Source organism: Simochromis diagramma, unplaced genomic scaffold (genome assembly GCF_900408965.1).
Source record: "Simochromis diagramma unplaced genomic scaffold, fSimDia1.1 OVJJ01000377.1, whole genome shotgun sequence".
Taxonomy (NCBI): Eukaryota; Metazoa; Chordata; class Actinopteri; order Cichliformes; family Cichlidae; genus Simochromis; species Simochromis diagramma.
Window position 1 is genome coordinate 17,480 of NW_024387037.1, and position 19,598 is coordinate 37,077.

A 19,598-nucleotide genomic window follows, 5' to 3' on the forward strand; every position below is an offset into this window, starting at 1 on the left:
GGAGCAGGAAGTGTCCACAAAATAGTATAAAACACAAAATAAAAGCCCATAACAGGAGATACTAAACAAACAAACAAAAACCAGAAAGGACGTAAAAGTCTGGATCAGGTAGGCAGCACTTAAGGCTTGGCTCCATTTTTCAGACTGCTTTGTTCTACATGAACCCCTCCATCATCACCCAAAGGTCCAAAACAAATAAAACTTGTGTCTTTATATATCATGTACCACCTTCTCACTACTAGAACCAGAACCTCTTCATTCAGTGTTCAGTGTCTGCTGAGTCTGTTTTCCTCCACATCTGAAACATGACTTTAAGTGTGCAAACATCACCTCAGAGAGAGTCAGGTGCAAGGAAATCAGGAGCCACTGTGTTTGTCGCTGTCACATTCATGAAATATTACAACAGGACAGAAAAAAGCACCGAACAAAAGAAACAGAATAGATCCTCTTGCATTTGCTGGCTCCTTATTTCCTTCTTATTCCTCTTTTTCAGGTGGCTCCCTCCTTCTTTCTGTGTGTCACATCAGCATGACATCATCCTGCTTTCGCCCAATTACTTGCCACTGCAATTGTCACATGATTATATAATGTTGGTTTGACATGAATTTATTTCTAGGCAGCTTATTTTTTTCTTTCAGGGCTTATTTTTATTGTTTTATACAAAAATTACATTGAAAGGGCTTATCAGGCATGTTTTTTATTGACAAAAACACTGAATATCCTCGTCCTTCAGAGACTGACTGATGACTTAACATTATATTAACCCATATCACACGATAGTAGGGTTATGGTTAGATTGGCGATAACTTTTGGGGATGTAAGAGTTAACTGATTAGAATTAATTGTAATTAACCCCCCCCCCCCCCACACACGCACAACAGCTGGGATAGACTTTAGGATGGATGGATGATGGTCTCAGCCTATTCTCACAACACAGTGCATCTTCATTATCATCATCATCATCGTCTTTATCACTGGAGACCCTCAGCCCTCACACATGCTCTGTGCTGCGCATGCGTCTCGTTCTGCAGCAGTCCCTATGTGCTTGTGTGTGTGTGTGTGATTGCGCGTGCGCGTACAGGGCTCCTCACGTAGATCCGACGGATCGGTTTATCCCAGCTGTTGGTGTTTAGCCTTGATTAGCCCAGATCAGTTTAGTCCGGCATCGGTATGTCGTCCAGTCCGCAGGTCCAGACCCAGGAACCGAACCAGGAACCAAACCAGGATCAGACCCAGGAACCGAACCAAGATCAGAACCAGGATAATGCGAAGGAGGAGGTGAAGGCGGAGGAGAAAGAAGAGAAAAAGGAGGAGAAACAGGAAAAGAAGGAGGACAAGAAAGAGGCGAATGAAGCGAAAAGAGAGGAGAAGAAGAAGGAGGAGCAGGATTCCTGGAAGGATTTCATCTACAACTCGCGGACCGGGGAGTTTCTGGGCCGAACAGCTGGCAGCTGGGGTAAGAGAGGCGGCCAAAGAACCTGGTCTTTTCCTGACAGTGGAAGTCTGTTCTGACCCGGTCTGACCCTACCCGGCTCGGTCCGGCACGGCTGTAAGCCCGCTGAGCTAAGGGTGCCTGTCACGATGCGCGCAGCTTCACAGTGGGCCGAGCCGGATCGGGCCGAGCCGGGCTAATATGTGAGCTCGGATAAGTGATTTTCATTAACACAGCTGAAGATGTGAGAATAAAGCAGATTCACCCTCTGCGCCTTCAGGCGCGCCGAGTTCATGTTTAATTATGTAAAATCCTCTGCAGCTCTGTGACGGTACTACAACATACTGCAGTATTTATGCTGCTGTACACCACAGCCTGCACACACTGTGTACTAATGCACACATTCAACACTAACAGCATTTAATAACCATCGTGTTCATATTGATTTTAATCCTTGATGAGATTTAATGAGTTTGAGTGAAGCTCAGAGGGAAGACTGCTTATAAGATTTCTACAGTCATGACTGAGGTGAAATCGTTACTTATCATTTATTTACAAAAGACTAAGAGGCAGATTTAGGATCATCCTAACCCAGCAAAGATTTTAATAAAAGAGTTTGTCTGTTCCGTCATGACTACGAAAAACAAAACTGTTTTAAAAAGCTTTCAGTCTTAACATGAAAATAGGATGAACACACTGAGGATTTATTAATAAACTTCCAGTTTAAAAAGCTCAGTAATGCTGATGACATCACAACCGTGACTGAATTAATGTCTCTGGGGTTACAGCCAACAGTATCAAAGACACAACTCATCAGAACTGTTCTCCTCACTTCCACCTTCATGTCCTCATTTTTGGGCTTTCTAGAGCAGCTCAGCATGACTCTGTTCCAAATAATCCTCCTTCATCTGAGCCTGGGCCTTGGTCCTAAGTTCATCTTGTTTGAAGGAAGCCATTTTGGCTCCTTAGTTTTAAGGTCCCTATGGCGCAGGATTTATCTGACAGGAAGTGAGAAAAACCGGTTGATTTTTAAATGATTTAGGCTACGTCTACACTAGCCCGGATAAATTAGTTTGAAAACGTTCCGCGTCCACACTACCGTTTTCATCCATTTTCACAGAAGTGTGCGTCCACATTGAAACGGCCGAAAACGCTTACATTCCAGTCCTGCGCATGCGTGAAAGATAAGAAGATTCGACCTGCCTCATTTCTGTCTGCCGTTTTTTTTTTTTTTTTTTTTTTTTTAAACTTTCAGGTGTTCTGGGAATCCATCCTACCTGAAAAAACATCCTACCCAATGTTTCTGCGCAGGCGCATGCGCACAACACTGACACCGAATTAACTTCTTTTTCTCTCACCCATCCAGAATACTTCTTAAGGTTATGGTTAGGGGTAGGGTTAGTCGCAAGTCACCGTCAAAATTATAATGTGGGTAGGACGTTTTGTCAGAGTAGGATGGTTTCTCAGAACACTGACTCTTTGAAACGTTGCAGCAAAACGTCGAGGAAAAGTACAGAGGTTTTTTTTTTTTTTTTTTTTAAAAGGACTAACAATGAGGTGGAGTTGTTGCTGTGAGTAACACAAAAGTACAAAGTTGAAAAAGCAAGTGAGAATTAAAGAATTTGAAGAAAAGCTCTCTGGAGCATGTGCAGACTGATATTAATCTTTAATAGGGCTGTCAAAATTGAGAACAGACAAAACAACTGCTGTATAATGCCCTCTGCTATTTTAGTTTAATTGGTCACATGACTGCATCACATGACTAAAATGTGTCATTGTTTTCAAAAAGGCTCTGGGTTTGCTGTCCACACTACAACGCGAAAACGGGATTTTCAAATGTATCTGCTTTGGAGAGCGTTTTCAAAACGCTGTTTTCCTTGACCAAAAACGCCATCTCAGTGTGGACAGAGAGAAAAAGATGCATTTTCAAACAAAAACGTATTAGTGTGGACATGGCCTTAGTCTGTTCAGCATCAGTGCGACGTGATGCTGGATGTTTAGGCAAAAGTCTGAGCTGATAATGATACAAAGCTGATAAAACACTGCCTGACAGGAAAAAAATGAACATAACAGACTGAACTTAACAATACATGCTGCTTTAATTACTGTAAACCCTCTCTAATGCATACAAAAGTACTACTTTGTAACTCATTTTTTTGGCTTACACATTCACCAAACAAAATATCTTGGTTTAATCCTGGAAAAGGGATCCTTTAGAGTTTGTGTCAGGAAAGACATCTGATGAAAAGTATTTGCCAAATCAAGTATTCTCGTGAATACAGGAGCTGGACGTAGCTTTTATTTAGAAAAGTTTTTTTTTTTCCCCCCCCCCCCCCCCCCCATGTACATACTAATTTAACTCTTTACAAACACCAGTATGGTTTCTGTAAACCCCGCCCCCCTCCACCAACCAAATTAAACAAACAAAACACCCCCTCTTCATTCCTTCACCATATCAAATTTAACTGAATAATAAGAATTTTAATTGACCAGTCAGCAGTTCCTGTTTACTGGAAAAGCTCCAGAATATGATCACATTTCAGGTTCCTCAGTAGTCTGTTCTAGGGCCATTAAAGTTCTTCGTGTATAAAAAAACATGGCACTCCAATCATTTACTTGCCGGAGGTTTCTTCCTGTTAAAAGGGAGTTTTTCCTTCCCACTGTCACCAAAGTGCTTGCTCATAGAGGGTCATATGACTGTTGGGTTTTTCTGTATCTATTACTACCTTACAGTATAAGGTGCCTTGAGGTGACTGTTGTGATTAGGCGCTGTATTAATAAAATTTGAGTTAAAATGAAGCCTAGAAGACAGCTAACGGTTATATCCCCCTGCCACACCCCTAATAATCAGGCTATAAGACTTATAGCTGCTACACCTGAAGTCTGATTGCCAGTTTGATGCTTTGTGCTTGTCCAGCCCTTTCAGATTACACAAAGGCATGTTTGTTTTTTGTTTTGTTTTTTTTAAATGAAAAAGCTGTGTTTCTTTATTGCTGCATTGCACCTGTGGCATTAGGTTCTTTCAGTAAAGAGTTTGCATGTTTTCCCTGTGTGTGACTCCCACCACCCTCTGGAACACAAACTTGGAGTAATCAGGACTCTACAACAACTCCGGGCAGAAAATGTTCCCTCTAAGCCTGAAGGGAAAAAGAGGGAATCCACACATGTAAATTAAGCTCCTAAAACATGCGGTTATCATATTTGAGCTTTTATCAAGTCAGCAAAGATGCAGAGGAGAGAAGGTCAGACACCAGTTAGGGAGGATAAGAAAGACAAACAGAACAACATTGTCGTCCCTCATGTATCAGGTTTATCAGAGAAACTCAGGAGCATCTTGTCTGTGAAGGTTCTCAGTCATCCAGGTCATCGTAGTCTAAGGAGCTTGGAAAGAAAAGCGTCTGGACTTCTTTAAGTTCCTTGAAGACGTTTCACCTCTCATCCAAGAAGCTTCTTCAGTTCTCTGCGCCAGGAGTGTCTTCCCAGAGTACTTCTAGCCCAGCCACACACTCAGACACAAACTAAACAATGTAGTGTAGCTGTGCAGTGCAGCGAGGAGAGCTCAGACCTCTATACTGGAGACACCAAACAGCCACCTCGACAGGACTCAGCTGTACATCTGCATCTGAAGGTCAAAGGTCACTCTTTGAGGATGCCAATGTTCACATGTTGGACAGGGAAGACAGACGGTTTGAACGAGGAGTGAAAGAAGCAGCTATGACCATCTTTGAATGGAGGGCAGGGCTTACGACACCAACTGTCTGCCATCTACAATGTGTATGTGCGTAAACCATGTGTATGAATGTTTCATAAATTAGTGATTCATCAATATTTCCACACCTGAATACATACATGCTTACCAGATTTAGTAGAGCACCGTGGAGTATCGGGCTTATGCCACAGCTACCCTAAAGTGAAAGTACTGATCATTATCGAGATTTTTGTTTCTGTAATTGTTAATCCACCAGGATGTGCAAGCTCTTTAATCAAGCTGATAATTTTATTGCTAAAATATATTTTGTAATTTTGTTGTTATCCATGTTTTAAGATGCCAAATTACAGTTATGTGTTTTCCTGAACAGAAATAATAGTTTAAGTGGGCGATAGATCATAAAATCAAGCACAACTGTTCAGTTTCTTCAGTCTGACTCCCTTCTGCTTTCCTGCCCTAGAGGTGCAAGCACATTTAACTTTACTTACAAGTGAATCAGAGAAAGTGGTGCTGATAAAGGTGTAGAAATGGCTCTGTAAGCAGTTTTATGCAGCTGGTATAGACTTCTTTGGTTCACAATAACTCAGATGTACTAATATAGTACAGTAGTATGAACAAAATGTGCTTGAACTAGTTTTTCTGCTAAGAATGTTTCCATGCCACATCCCTCCCCCCCCACCTCGGCCAGTCCGAAAACCTCTCCCTCCTGCTCCCCCCAGCCTACACCCCCCTCAGATGCAGTGCCAAGCCCACCACAAAGACCGTTACAACCTGGCCTGAAAATGATCTCTCCAAACTGCAGGACTGCTTCACACAGACAGACTGGGACATATTTCAATATCAGAACCTAGAAACTTTCACAGGATCAGTACTGGACTACATCAAGTTCTGTATTGGAAATGTGACTGTGGACAAAAGCATTCGGGTTTTCCCAAATCAACAACCGGCCAGGTTCGATCACTCCTCGAGCCGATCTGAAAAGAGGAATTAAAGACCATAAAAGAAGCATCGAGTCCCAGCTGTCGAGCAACAACACACAGGAGGTGTGGTAGGGCATACAAGACGACATAAACCACAAAGGCAGCACTGTGAAAACAGTGCACTGAGTGTGCAGCTGCCAGAGGAAATAAACCGCTTCTTCACCAGCTTTGAAACACCACAACAGCAGCACTCATCTGCTTCAGCCCTGCTCCCATCCTCATCCTCACCTGGTTCCTGCACCGCTCCACTCACTGTAACGGAGCACGATGTCAGACATGTGCTCCTAGCAGTGAACCCCAGGAAGGCTGCCGGTCCAGATGGAGTACCTGGCAAGGTGCTAAGAGCATGTGCCCACCAGCTCACCCTCATCTTCACCAGAATCTTCAACCTCTCACTGGATCAGGCAGCCATCCCATCCTGTCTAAAATCAGAAACAAACATCCCAGTGCCGAAGAAGTCTCCCATCACCAGCCTGAACGATTATTGCCCTGTGGCCCTCATGCCGGTAATCATGAAATGCTTTGAGAAACTAGTCCTTCAGCACATCAAGGACTACCTTCCCCCAGAATTCGACCCCCACCAGTTTGCATACCGTGCAAACAGATCCACAGAAGACGCCATCGCCATCGCCCTCCACTCTGTCCTGAGTCACCTAGAACATGCATGTCCCAGTAAAACAATCATCCCAGACATCCTCATCATCAAACTGGTCACTCTTGGCCTCCCGCCTCTCACATGTGCCTGGATAAAGGACTTTCTCACAAACCGGCCCCAGACTGTAAGACTCCGCCCTCATCTCTCCTCCACTCGCACACTGATCACTGGCTCCCCACAGGGCTGTGTGCTGAGCCCCCTCCTGTATTCTCTCTACATCCAAGACTGCAGTTCAACCCACAACAACAATCTCATCATCAAGTCTGCTGATGACACCACGGTAGGCTGCCTCATCTCAAAGGGAGACGAGGCAGCCTACAGAGAGGAAGTCTTGAAGTTGGCAGCCTGGTGTTCAGAGAAGAATCCGGCACTGAACACTAAGAAAACCAAAGAGGTCATTGTCGGCTTCATGAGGCACAGCACTGACTTAGCCTCTCTTTACATCAAAGGGGAGCGTGTGGAGAGGGTCCACACCTTCCAGTTCCTTGGTGTCCTCATCTCTGCTGACATCTCCTGGAGAGACAACATCTCAGCGGGCATCTGATGTTCTATCGCTCATCCATTGAGAGCCTGCTAACTAACTGCATCACGGTATGGTAGGGCAGCTGCACTAAGGCGGGTAGAGTGAGGCTTCAGAATGTAGTTAAGGCAGCACAGAAGCTCATCAGCTGCCCTCTCCCCTCCCTGATGGACATTTTTTCCTCCTGCTGCCTCAGCAGAGCAGCAAACATCATCAAGGACAGCTCCCACCCTGGTTTCAACATGTTCAGCCTGCTTCCCTCAGGGAGGCGCTACAGGTGCATCAGCACAAAGACCCACAGACTCGAGAACAGTTACTTTCCAAAGGCCATAACCACCCTGAACTAACACATGCACCGATAGCACAGCCCCACCCCCACATTTTTCCAGTTCCCTCCATAAATCACCATTGTGTAATACTAAATTCTATGTGCAATCACCGGTAACTGTATATACAAAACCCAGTTTATTTATTTATTTACTTTTTTCTTTTCTGTCATTTACACCTGATTGTAAATTTGTACATTATATATATATATATATATATATATATATATATATATATATATATATATATATATATATTATACACATTCATTGTTTTTGTTAACAATGTCCATATGTGTATATAGAGCAGCAGAACTGCCCCCCCCCCCCCGTTTGCACTGAGTATGAGATGATCTGTATCTCACTGTACAACCGTACAGTGACAATAAAGGCATTCTTTTCTATAATCACTCTTTAACTGTGGGTACTGGTTTCCATAGTATTTTTGAGAGTCAACAATGGCTATTCTCTTGCTGTCTATTTAACCACAACAGTGAAACAAAGTAACATTTGAATGTTCTCTGTAGGTCTCATCCTCCTCTTCTACCTCATCTTTTATGGTTTCCTGGGGGGAATGTTTTCTCTCACCATGTGGGTGATGTTGCAGACGCTTGACGAAAATGTGCCCCGACATCAGGATCGAGTGGCCAGTCCAGGTGCTTTCATTTCCTGTTTCACCCTACTGCCACTCATCCTTACTTATGGTTGTTTTTTAAAATTTCAGTAATGACTTTGATTTTGTTGCAGGTTTGGTGATTCGTCCTCATGCAGTTGAAATTACTTTCAACCGCAGTGACCCAGAAAACTACAAACATTACATCCAACAGTTGCACAACCTCCTGCAAAGTGAGTACAACATGTAAACCGCCACACAGAGTCTCCAAACTCATTTCCGGGATTTCTGGAATTGTCAAAACTTGATCTAATCTTCATTGTTATCTTTTTACAAAAAAACAGCTAAACATGAGAGGTTTTTGGACAAAGTTTGTGTTCTTCATTCTTTAAGCACCGGTTCGAGCACCGTTTAAGCACCAGCACCATTTCAAAAGTACTGTTGTTAACTTCACCTTTCACATAAAAGTTTGCCTCATCACTGAACAAAATCTTCTGCGTGAACTGAGGGTCCTGTTCCAGTTGTTGTTTTGCCCATTCTGCAAATTCTGTGCGCCGATCTGGGTCATCCTCGTTGAGATGCTGCAGTAGCTGGAGTTTGTAAGGGTGCCATTTGTGAGTAGCTAATATCCACCGAAGGGATGTTTGACTAATGCCACTCTCCAGTGACATGCGGCGAGTGCTACGCTGTGGGCTCTTGCTGAATGAAGCTAGGACAGCCACTGATGTTTCTTCATTAGTGACAGTTTTCTTGCGTCCACATTTTGGCAAATCCAACACTGAACCAGTTTCATGAAACTTAGCAAGCAGTTTGCTGACTGTAGCATGGGAGATGGGTGGTCTCGTAGGGTGTCTTGCATTGAAATCTGCTGCAATGACCCGGTTACTGCGTTCACCAGATATCAACACAATTTCGATCCGCTCCTCATGTGTTAACCTCTTCAACATGTCAATGGCTGTGAACAAAGAGAAACTTGTAAATAACTCATGAAAGAATAAAGTTACGTTGAAACCAAGCACACCATTGTTTTTCTTGTGACATTACCAATAAGTTTGATGTGTCACATGGCACTCTTCCTATTGAAAAAACAAAAGTTGTATCCAAGATATGGCCGACTTCTAAATGGCCACAATGGTCACCACCCATCTTGAGGAGTTTGCCCCCTCACATATACTAATGTGCCACAAACAGGACTTTAATATCACCAACCATTCCCATTTTATTATGGTGTATCCATATAAATGGCCCACCCTGTAGAACGTCAGTGAACCTCTGTGCTAACATTATGCCCAAAACCTAGCTGAAGTAAGGGTGAATTATAGAAGTACTCCTGCAAATGACTTTGCTTATTCCAGGAAGAAAAGGACCAAGATGTGTTCAGACATGAGCTTGAACCATTAAGCTACCTAATGTTCGTTCTCAGACTTAGAATTTAGGTTGAAAAGCAAAATGTTTTTTTTACACACATTTCAATGTTGGTGTTTCCTGTAGCACATTTACCATGTCAGTGAATATGACTGGTACATTTAATAGATCACTCTCAATATTGCTTGAAGAAAATGGCAGCCACTGTACTGAAGTGATAAACTGCAAATTGTATGCGTGACATTATGATTGTGTCTGAGTCACCTCAAAGCATTGATCCTCACCGCAGCCAAAATACAAATGACTGTGTGCTTGGACACATGGGTTTGTCTGTGTGTGTCCATCATGTACTGTTGTGTGCAGAGCTTCATGAAAGACACATGGATATCATTATTTATGGGATATCATTCAGTCTCAATCACCTTCCCTCTCATTGCACCACTTGGTGAAATGTATCCGGTCTAACGTCCCAGTGTCCCCTCTGGAGATCGTCGGTGTCTCAGAAGCCCAGGGTCTTTTTGGAGTGTAATTTGTTTCATAGTTAGATGCCTGACTGACAAATGTGTAAAACAAAAACTACACACATTATTCGAAACACATAGCGCACAGTCGTGAATTGCCCCTAATTTTGGTATGATCCGAGCTCAGGCACTAGGCGACTAAGCACAGCACTTACGCATGTGAGCGAGGGGGGGAGCTGCTGCCTGCGAGTTTGCTGTAGGAGAAGCGCAGCCAGGCAGACAGAGGAGAGCTTAAGTTTGACCAGGTACCAAACCAAATCATTCGTACTGTACAAATAATGTAAATATGACGGTGTATCACGAAAGATTGATGTCAAACTGATCACTTGACCCATATTACGTTACTTGCTCTTCAAGTGAATCAATAAATGGCGAAATGAAAAGCTGAACAACAACAATGCTGTTTGTTTAGAGAGTCTTAGCTTACATGTGTGTTTATTTCATATTTTCAGTTGTTACCCTCCACGGCTAAAACAAACTCTCTAAACAGGTTTCAGTTATGTACTAATTAACACAACAATGGATATAAGGAGCTTCTTTCAAAGAAAAAACTCTGGCAGATTTTATTTTATATATTATGCTTTGTATGTTGTTCAGTATATTTCTATGCAAAAAAGAGGAATTTCAACACACAGCAGTATATTCACAGTTTAAACCAGATATTTACATACACTTTAGGGAAAAAACATAAAAACATTTTTTTTTTACTGTTAAACATCAATTTAGAGTAAACTTGTTTGTTTTAGATAAATAAATATTGAAATATCTTTTGAATTAGTTTAAATGTCAGAATAAGAGAGACAGAGCTTCTATTTTGTATCACTTTCATGAAATGTAAGAGTACATGTACACTAAGTTTATTGTTAATTAATAAGAAAACTCCAGACGATTCCATTCTGAGCTGAAGAAGCTTCTGATTGGTTCGTAGAGTCCATGTGAGTAAATTGGTGACACAGAGGCTGTTTCTATGACATGGGAACATCAAGAGATGTCAACCAAAACACCAGGAAAAGAATTGTGGAGCTCCACAAGTGTCAGTTTGAATACAATTTGGTGCCATTTACAATTAAGAAGTACAGACTCTCTCTTTACTCTTAAAGTTAACAAATATGTATTTTGTGAGAGAGAGAGAGAGAGAGAGAGAGAGAGAGAGAGGGAGGTGTGGCTCCACCTCTGCTGTAGATCCTGGTGAGGTGGGATCAGTGAGTCCACTCATGATGTACTCTGAGCTCTGCCTCTTCATTAGGTGTTTAGTTCAGTCACATATGTCAGAGTAAGGATTTGAGTATGATGATGTACATTTTGACGGAAGCCATATTAAGCCTAACAGTACTATAATAATTTACCTGAACTGAGCACAGACTCTGGTAAAAACTGAGAAACTATATACAGCGCAGGAAGATCAGATCATCTGCTGCTTTCCTTAGCAGCAGATGTCTGTCCGCAGACGGCATCAAACAACCCTGAAAAGTCGTGTTAATGTATGTAACCACAGAAGAACATTGCTTTTCACATAAACACTGCAGCACATCTGAGGTTGGATAACTGCATGCTCACAGCCAACATGCCGTCCATCTGTGAAACACAATGCAGGCAGTATCATGGATTGATAAAGCTCTGTGGCTGTCTGAATTACATGTGCTTGCAGTGATTCAAACAACTGTATGAAACATGTTCAAAGACAAAAGAATTCCAACAGGACGGATGAAGAAGCTCATGTAAGAGTCCTGAGCTACACTGGCAGAAGGCTGACCGATAATTCAAAGAAAATATTGATAAAGTGAAATGGTTTGTAGGCTGGAAAAGAGTGGAGTGCCCACTCCGGATCAGGGACGAGACCCTGCCCCAAGTGGAGGAGTTCAAGTATCTCGGGGTCTTGTTCATGAGTGATGGGAGAAGGGAGCGGGAGATCGACAGATGGATTGTTTGCAGCAGCTGCAGTGATGCGGACGCTGTACCGGTCTGTTGTGGTGAAGAGAGAGCCAAGTGTAAACGTGGAGCTCTCAATTTACCGGTCGATCTACCTCCCTACCCTCACCTGTGGTCAAGGGCTGTGGGTAGTGACCGAAAGAACGAGATCGCGAATACAAGCGGCGGAAATGAGCTTCCTCCGAAGGACAGCTGGCCTGTCCTTAGAGATAGGGTGAAAGTTCGGCCATCCGGGAGGGGCTCAGAGTAGAGCTGCTGCTCCTCCACATCGAAAGGAGCCAGTTGAGGTGGTTCGGGCATCTGACATCCCCCTGGCGCCTCCTGAGTGAGGTTTTCCGGGCATGTCCCACCGGGAGGAGGCCCCAGGGCAGACCCAGGACAGGCTGGAGAGATCATATCTTTTGGCTGGCCTGGAAATGCTTTTGTGTTCCCCCGGATAAGCTGGAGGAGGTGGCTGGGGAGAGGGAGGTCTGGGCTTCTCTGCTTGGGCTGCTGCCCCCGCGACCTGGCCCCAGATAAGCGGAAGAAAATGGATGGATGGATGGGTTGTAGCTAGAGCAGGGGTGGGGAACTCCAGGCCTGGAGGGCTGGTGTCCTGCAGGTTTTAGATGTGTCCTTGATCCAACACAGCTGATTTAAATGGCTAAATGACCTCCTCAACATGTCTTATGGTTCTCCAGGGAATGAACTCATCATTTGATTCAGGTGTGTTGAGCCAGGGTGAGCTCTAAAACTTGCAGGACACCGGCCTTCGACGCCTGGAGTTGCCCACCCTGATCTGGAGTTGATTGACTTTACTGTGTGTTGTCTAATACGGTAGTGTCGACTCTGCCCCTGCTCAGACATACAAGCCTCATTTTGTCTTTCTTCCTCTTCAGGTTATAATGACAGTATTCAGGAGCGTAATGACTTGTGTATGGTGGGCGAATACACTACGCAGGACAATGAGCCGGTAAAGAAGGTTTGTCAGTTTAAACGAAGTACACTGCGTCAGTGTTCCGGTTTGCCTGACCCCCTTTGGGTTCAAGGAGGGGAAACCCTGCATCATAATCAAGCTGAACCGGGTCAGTGAAGCACTTGTTGATTTTAAAAAAAGCAAAAATGACTTGCGTGAATGCTAATTAAAAACCTGTCTGCAGGTAATCGGCCTGAAACCAGAAGGAGATCCCTACATCAACTGCACTGCCAAGGTAACCCACAACATGCAAATATCCCATGGTGCACCTGTGAAGCAGAGGAGAAACGTAAAAGGAGAATTCACCACATTTTTAGAAGTGCAAATTAGAAGGTTTCAGTAATAAATGAAATTACTTTTTCGAACTATTAAATTGAAGAACTGTATATGTGCCTCACTCTCTCGTAGAGAGCCACTTCCTTGCAGATGCAGTACTTTCCGTCTGAGGGTCGTCTGGATAAGATGTTTTTTCCATACTATGGGAAGAAGTCTCACGTGAGTAAATATTGCATGCTGAGTACTTATTCAGAAATATTTTTATGTAGCAAAAAAAAAATCTGATTTTTTCTACTTTTCTATTTATGCAGGAAAATGTCAGAGCGACTTTAACGTTAACTGTTTTCCTCTCACTTTGACAATACTTCTATTTTTGAAGCGTCAAAGTTTACTTAACATACAAGGAATGAATACAAGAATAGTATTTGATACAGGTTGCTAAGCTTTATTTAAATATTTACCTTTAATTTTATTTGTATAGCACCAAATCACAACAACCATAAGGAGAGATCATTTGTAGGAACTGACGCTGCCATAGGTCTCGGCTGCTCAGGATTCCCATGATGCATCGAGTTTTCTTCTTCAGTAACCTTGTGTTTATACATCACTCTGCATTTAATTTTGTTAACCTCTGTCTCTCTTCCACAGCATGTCTTTATCCTGTCTTCCTTCTCTCACCCCAACCAATCACAGCAGATGGCCCCGCCCCTCCCTGAGCCTGGTTCTGCCGGAGGTTTCTTCCTGTTAAAAGGGAGCTTTTCCTTCCCACTGTCGCCAAAGTGCTTGCTCATAGGGGGTCATATGATTGTTGGGTTTTTCTCTGTATGTATTATTGTACGATCTACTGTACAATATAAAGCACCTTGAGGCGACTGTTGTTGTGATTTGGCGCTATATTGATAAAACTGAATTTAATTCAACTGAACACAATTTTGTATACAGAATTAAAGCAGGACCCTCAAAGAAAAGAGAACCAATCTTACCATGGCCTAAAGGAGTATGAAACATTTGAGGATTAGCAACATTGCGAAGGCCTGAAATGCCAAGAAAGTCCATACACAGTTATACGAATTGATTTGTCAGTTCTCAGAAAAAATGCCTATAAGAGGCATGAGGAATTCCAATTTGCAGTGAAAAAGCCTGAACTCTAATGGTCCACCACATACAAGCAAAGGTGAGCCCATAAAGGGCAGGAAGTAAACATTCCTTACCAAAAAAGAAACCAGAACCTTACATGGAATGTGCCTGCAGTTTAAGGCAAGGTTTACAAATTTTAAGTACAACAATGACAACTTTTATCACAATCACTCAAACAGAACCAAGACTGAGCTGAAGGGAGGAATAAAATCTCACGGAGTTAAAATCGTTTCATGGGAAAATTAATTATTTTTAGTGTCTTGCTGCAAGAGCTGCAAGCTTAGACAGTAGTAACGTAAAAGAAGAAAGATAAGCAGAAAAAGAAAAAGACAAGAAGTCACGTACAAGAAAGAAAGATAAGCAGAAAAAGAAAAAGACAAGAAGTCACGTACAAGAGATAAAACAAAGAGAGTAATGTAAACAAACACATGGAAAGGATTTAAAGGAAGGGGGTGCCATAAACACAAATACAGTGAACAAAGGACGGGATGTCAAAAAAGACAGGGGGTGCCATAAAAAGATAAAGAGAAACACAGAAAAACAAGGAAAAAACAAGTGGAAAACAAAGAGAAAAATAGTAAGAAAACTAAAGATATGAAAGAAAAACAGAAAAAGAAGTGAAGAACAGTAAGACAAGGAATATAAGTCAAAGGAAAAAGGAGAAAAGAAGTAAAAGCAAAAGAATGTTTTACAAAAACTAAGAAACAATTTTTCAACTTAAAAAACCCAAGTGGGAGGAGCTAACAAAAGTATAAAAGGCCAAGGGAGGCAAACAGAAAACAGAAAGATAGACAAGACACACTGGGTCGGCCTGAAGAAGGCAAAAACATGCCGAAACGTCGCGAACGGCCCAGTGGATGCTAAATGTGCACTAAAACCCTAGATAAGGGCAATTTTTTGAACCAGGGCAGGGACACCACCACCCGGCCCCATCGATGGCCCGTGCACCTCAGGCTACCAGCTTGCTGGTGGCCTGATTCTTTTCTAACACCTAACCAGCCAGTGCCTCGTGGGGTTGGGGGTGCCCCTGCCCTCTATCTTACCCTAACCCTAACCACGGGGGGGTCCCTAACACAAAAAACGAAGACAAGAAGTCACGTAAGACAGAAAAACAAGTAGAAAAAGAAAAAGACAAGAAGTCACGTAAGACAGAAAGACAAGCAGAAAAAGAAAAAGACAAGTAGTCACGTACAAGAAAGAAAGATAAGCAGAAAAAGAAAAAGACAAGAAGTCACGTACAAGAAAGAAAGATAATCAGAAACAGAAAAAGACAAGAAGTCACGTACAAGAGAGAAAGATAAGCATAAAACAAAGAGAATAATGTAAACAAACACACGGAAAGGATTTAAAGGAAGGGGGTGCCATAAACACAAATACAGTGAACAAAGGACGGGATGTCAAAAAAGACAGGGGGTGCCATAAAAAGATAAAGAGAAACACAGAAAAACAAGGAAAAAACAAGTGGAAAACAAAGAGAAAAATAGTAAGAAAACTAAAGATATGAAAGAAAAACAGAAAAAGAAGTGAAGAACAGTAAGACAAGGAATATAAGTCAAAGGAAAAAGGAGAAAAGAAGTAAAAGCAAAAGAATGTTTTACAAAAACTAAGAAACAATTTTTCAACTTAAAAAACCCAAGTGGGAGGAGCTAACAAAAGTATAAAAGGCCAAGGGAGGCAAACAGAAAACAGAAAGATAGACAAGACACACTGGGTCGGCCTGAAGAAGGCAAAAACATGCCGAAACGTCGCGAACGGCCCAGTGGATGCTAAATGTGCACTAAAACCCTAGATAAGGGCAATTTTTTGAACCAGGGCAGGGACACCACCACCCGGCCCCATCGATGGCCCGTGCACCTCAGGCTACCAGCTTGCTGGTGGCCTGATTCTTTTCTAACACCTAACCAGCCAGTGCCTCGTGGGGTTGGGGGTGCCCCTGCCCTCTATCTTACCCTAACCCTAACCACGGGGGGGTCCCTAACACAAAAAACGAAGACAAGAAGTCACGTAAGACAGAAAAACAAGTAGAAAAAGAAAAAGACAAGAAGTCACGTAAGACAGAAAGACAAGCAGAAAAAGAAAAAGACAAGTAGTCACGTACAAGAAAGAAAGATAAGCAGAAAAAGAAAAAGACAAGAAGTCACGTACAAGAAAGAAAGATAATCAGAAACAGAAAAAGACAAGAAGTCACGTACAAGAGAGAAAGATAAGCATAAAACAAAGAGAATAATGTAAACAAACACACGGAAAGGATTTAAAGGAAGGGGGTGCCATAAACACAAATACAGTGAACAAAGGACGGGATGTCAAAAAAGACAGGGGGTGCCATAAAAAGATAAAGAGAAACACAGAAAAACAAGGAAAAAACAAGTGGAAAACAAAGAGAAAAATAGTAAGAAAACTAAAGATATGAAAGAAAAACAGAAAAAGAAGTGAAGAACAGTAAGACAAGGAATATAAGTCAAAGGAAAAAGGAGAAAAGAAGTAAAAGCAAAAGAATGTTTTACAAAAACTAAGAAACAATTTTTCAACTTAAAAAACCCAAGTGGGAGGAGCTAACAAAAGTATAAAAGGCCAAGGGAGGCAAACAGAAAACAGAAAGATAGACAAGACACACTGGGTCGGCCTGAAGAAGGCAAAAACATGCCGAAACGTCGCGAACGGCCCAGTGGATGCTAAATGTGCACTAAAACCCTAGATAAGGGCAATTTTTTGAACCAGGGCAGGGACACCACCACCCGGCCCCATCGATGGCCCGTGCACCTCAGGCTACCAGCTTGCTGGTGGCCTGATTCTTTTCTAACACCTAACCAGCCAGTGCCTCGTGGGGTTGGGGGTGCCCCTGCCCTCTATCTTACCCTAACCCTAACCACGGGGGGGTCCCTAACACAAAAAACGAAGACAAGAAGTCACGTAAGACAGAAAAACAAGTAGAAAAAGAAAAAGACAAGAAGTCACGTAAGACAGAAAGACAAGCAGAAAAAGAAAAAGACAAGTAGTCACGTACAAGAAAGAAAGATAAGCAGAAAAAGAAAAAGACAAGAAGTCACGTACAAGAAAGAAAGATAATCAGAAACAGAAAAAGACAAGAAGTCACGTACAAGAGAGAAAGATAAGCATAAAACAAAGAGAATAATGTAAACAAACACACGGAAAGGATTTAAAGGAAGGGGGTGCCATAAACACAAATACAGTGAACAAAGGACGGGATGTCAAAAAAGACAGGGGGTGCCATAAAAAGATAAAGAGAAACACAGAAAAACAAGGAAAAAACAAGTGGAAAACAAAGAGAAAAATAGTAAGAAAACTAAAGATATGAAAGAAAAACAGAAAAAGAAGTGAAGAACAGTAAGACAAGGAATATAAGTCAAAGGAAAAAGGAGAAAAGAAGTAAAAGCAAAAGAATGTTTTACAAAAACTAAGAAACAATTTTTCAACTTAAAAAACCCAAGTGGGAGGAGCTAACAAAAGTATAAAAGGCCAAGGGAGGCAAACAGAAAACAGAAAGATAGACAAGACACACTGGGTCGGCCTGAAGAAGGCAAAAACATGCCGAAACGTCGCGAACGGCCCAGTGGATGCTAAATGTGCACTAAAACCCTAGATAAGGGCAATTTTTTGAACCAGGGCAGGGACACCACCACCCGGCCCCATCGATGGCCCGTGCACCTCAGGCTACCAGCTTGCTGGTGGCCTGATTCTTTTCTAACACCTAACCAGCCAGTGCCTCGTGGGGTTGGGGGTGCCCCTGCCCTCTATCTTACCCTAACCCTAACCACGGGGGGGTCCCTAACACAAAAAACGAAGACAAGAAGTCACGTAAGACAGAAAAACAAGTAGAAAAAGAAAAAGACAAGAAGTCACGTAAGACAGAAAGACAAGCAGAAAAAGAAAAAGACAAGTAGTCACGTACAAGAAAGAAAGATAAGCAGAAAAAGAAAAAGACAAGAAGTCACGTACAAGAAAGAAAGATAATCAGAAACAGAAAAAGACAAGAAGTCACGTACAAGAGAGAAAGATAAGCATAAAACAAAGAGAATAATGTAAACAAACACACGGAAAGGATTTAAAGGAAGGGGGTGCCATAAACACAAATACAGTGAACAAAGGACGGGATGTCAAAAAAGACAGGGGGTGCCATAAAAAGATAAAGAGAAACACAGAAAAACAAGGAAAAAACAAGTGGAAAACAAAGAGAAAAATAGTAAGAAAACTAAAGATATGAAAGAAAAACAGAAAAAGAAGTGAAGAACAGTAAGACAAGGAATATAAGTCAAAGGAAAAAGGAGAAAAGAAGTAAAAGCAAAAGAATGTTTTACAAAAACTAAGAAACAATTTTTCAACTTAAAAAACCCAAGTGGGAGGAGCTAACAAAAGTATAAAAGGCCAAGGGAGGCAAACAGAAAACAGAAAGATAGACAAGACACACTGGGTCGGCCTGAAGAAGGCAAAAACATGCCGAAACGTCGCGAACGGCCCAGTGGATGCTAAATGTGCACTAAAACCCTAGATAAGGGCAATTTTTTGAACCAGGGCAGGGACACCACCACCCGGCCCCATCGATGGCCCGTGCACCTCAGGCTACCAGCTTGCTGGTGGCCTGATTCTTTTCTAACACCTAACCAGCCAGTGCCTCGTGGGGTTGGGGGTGCCCCTGCCCTCTATCTTACCCTAACCCTAACCACGGGGGGGTCCCTAACACAAAAAACGAAGACAAGAAGTCACGTAAGACAGAAAAACAAGTAGAAAAAGAAAAAGACAAGAAGTCACGTAAGACAGAAAGACAAGCAGAAAAAGAAAAAGACAAGTAGTCACGTACAAGAAAGAAAGATAAGCAGAAAAAGAAAAAGACAAGAAGTCACGTACAAGAAAGAAAGATAATCAGAAACAGAAAAAGACAAGAAGTCACGTACAAGAGAGAAAGATAAGCATAAAACAAAGAGAGTAATGTAAACAAACACATGGAAAGGATTTAAAGGAAGGGGGTGCCATAAACACAAATACAGTGAACAAAGGACGGGATGTCAAAAAAGACAGGGGGTGCCATAAAAAGATAAAGAGAAACACAGAAAAACAAGGAAAAAACAAGTGGAAAACAAAGAGAAAAATAGTAAGAAAACTAAAGATATGAAAGAAAAACAGAAAAAGAAGTGAAGAACAGTAAGACAAGGAATATAAGTCAA

At 42.2% G+C, this 19,598-nt stretch overlaps 1 pseudogene; it reads left to right on the forward strand.

Annotated features, from left to right (window-relative positions):
* The first annotated feature begins 1,056 nt into the window (after positions 1 to 1,056).
* On the forward strand, positions 1,057 to 15,395 carry LOC120740826 (annotated as a pseudogene).
* Positions 15,396 to 19,598: the final 4,203 nt, after the last annotated feature.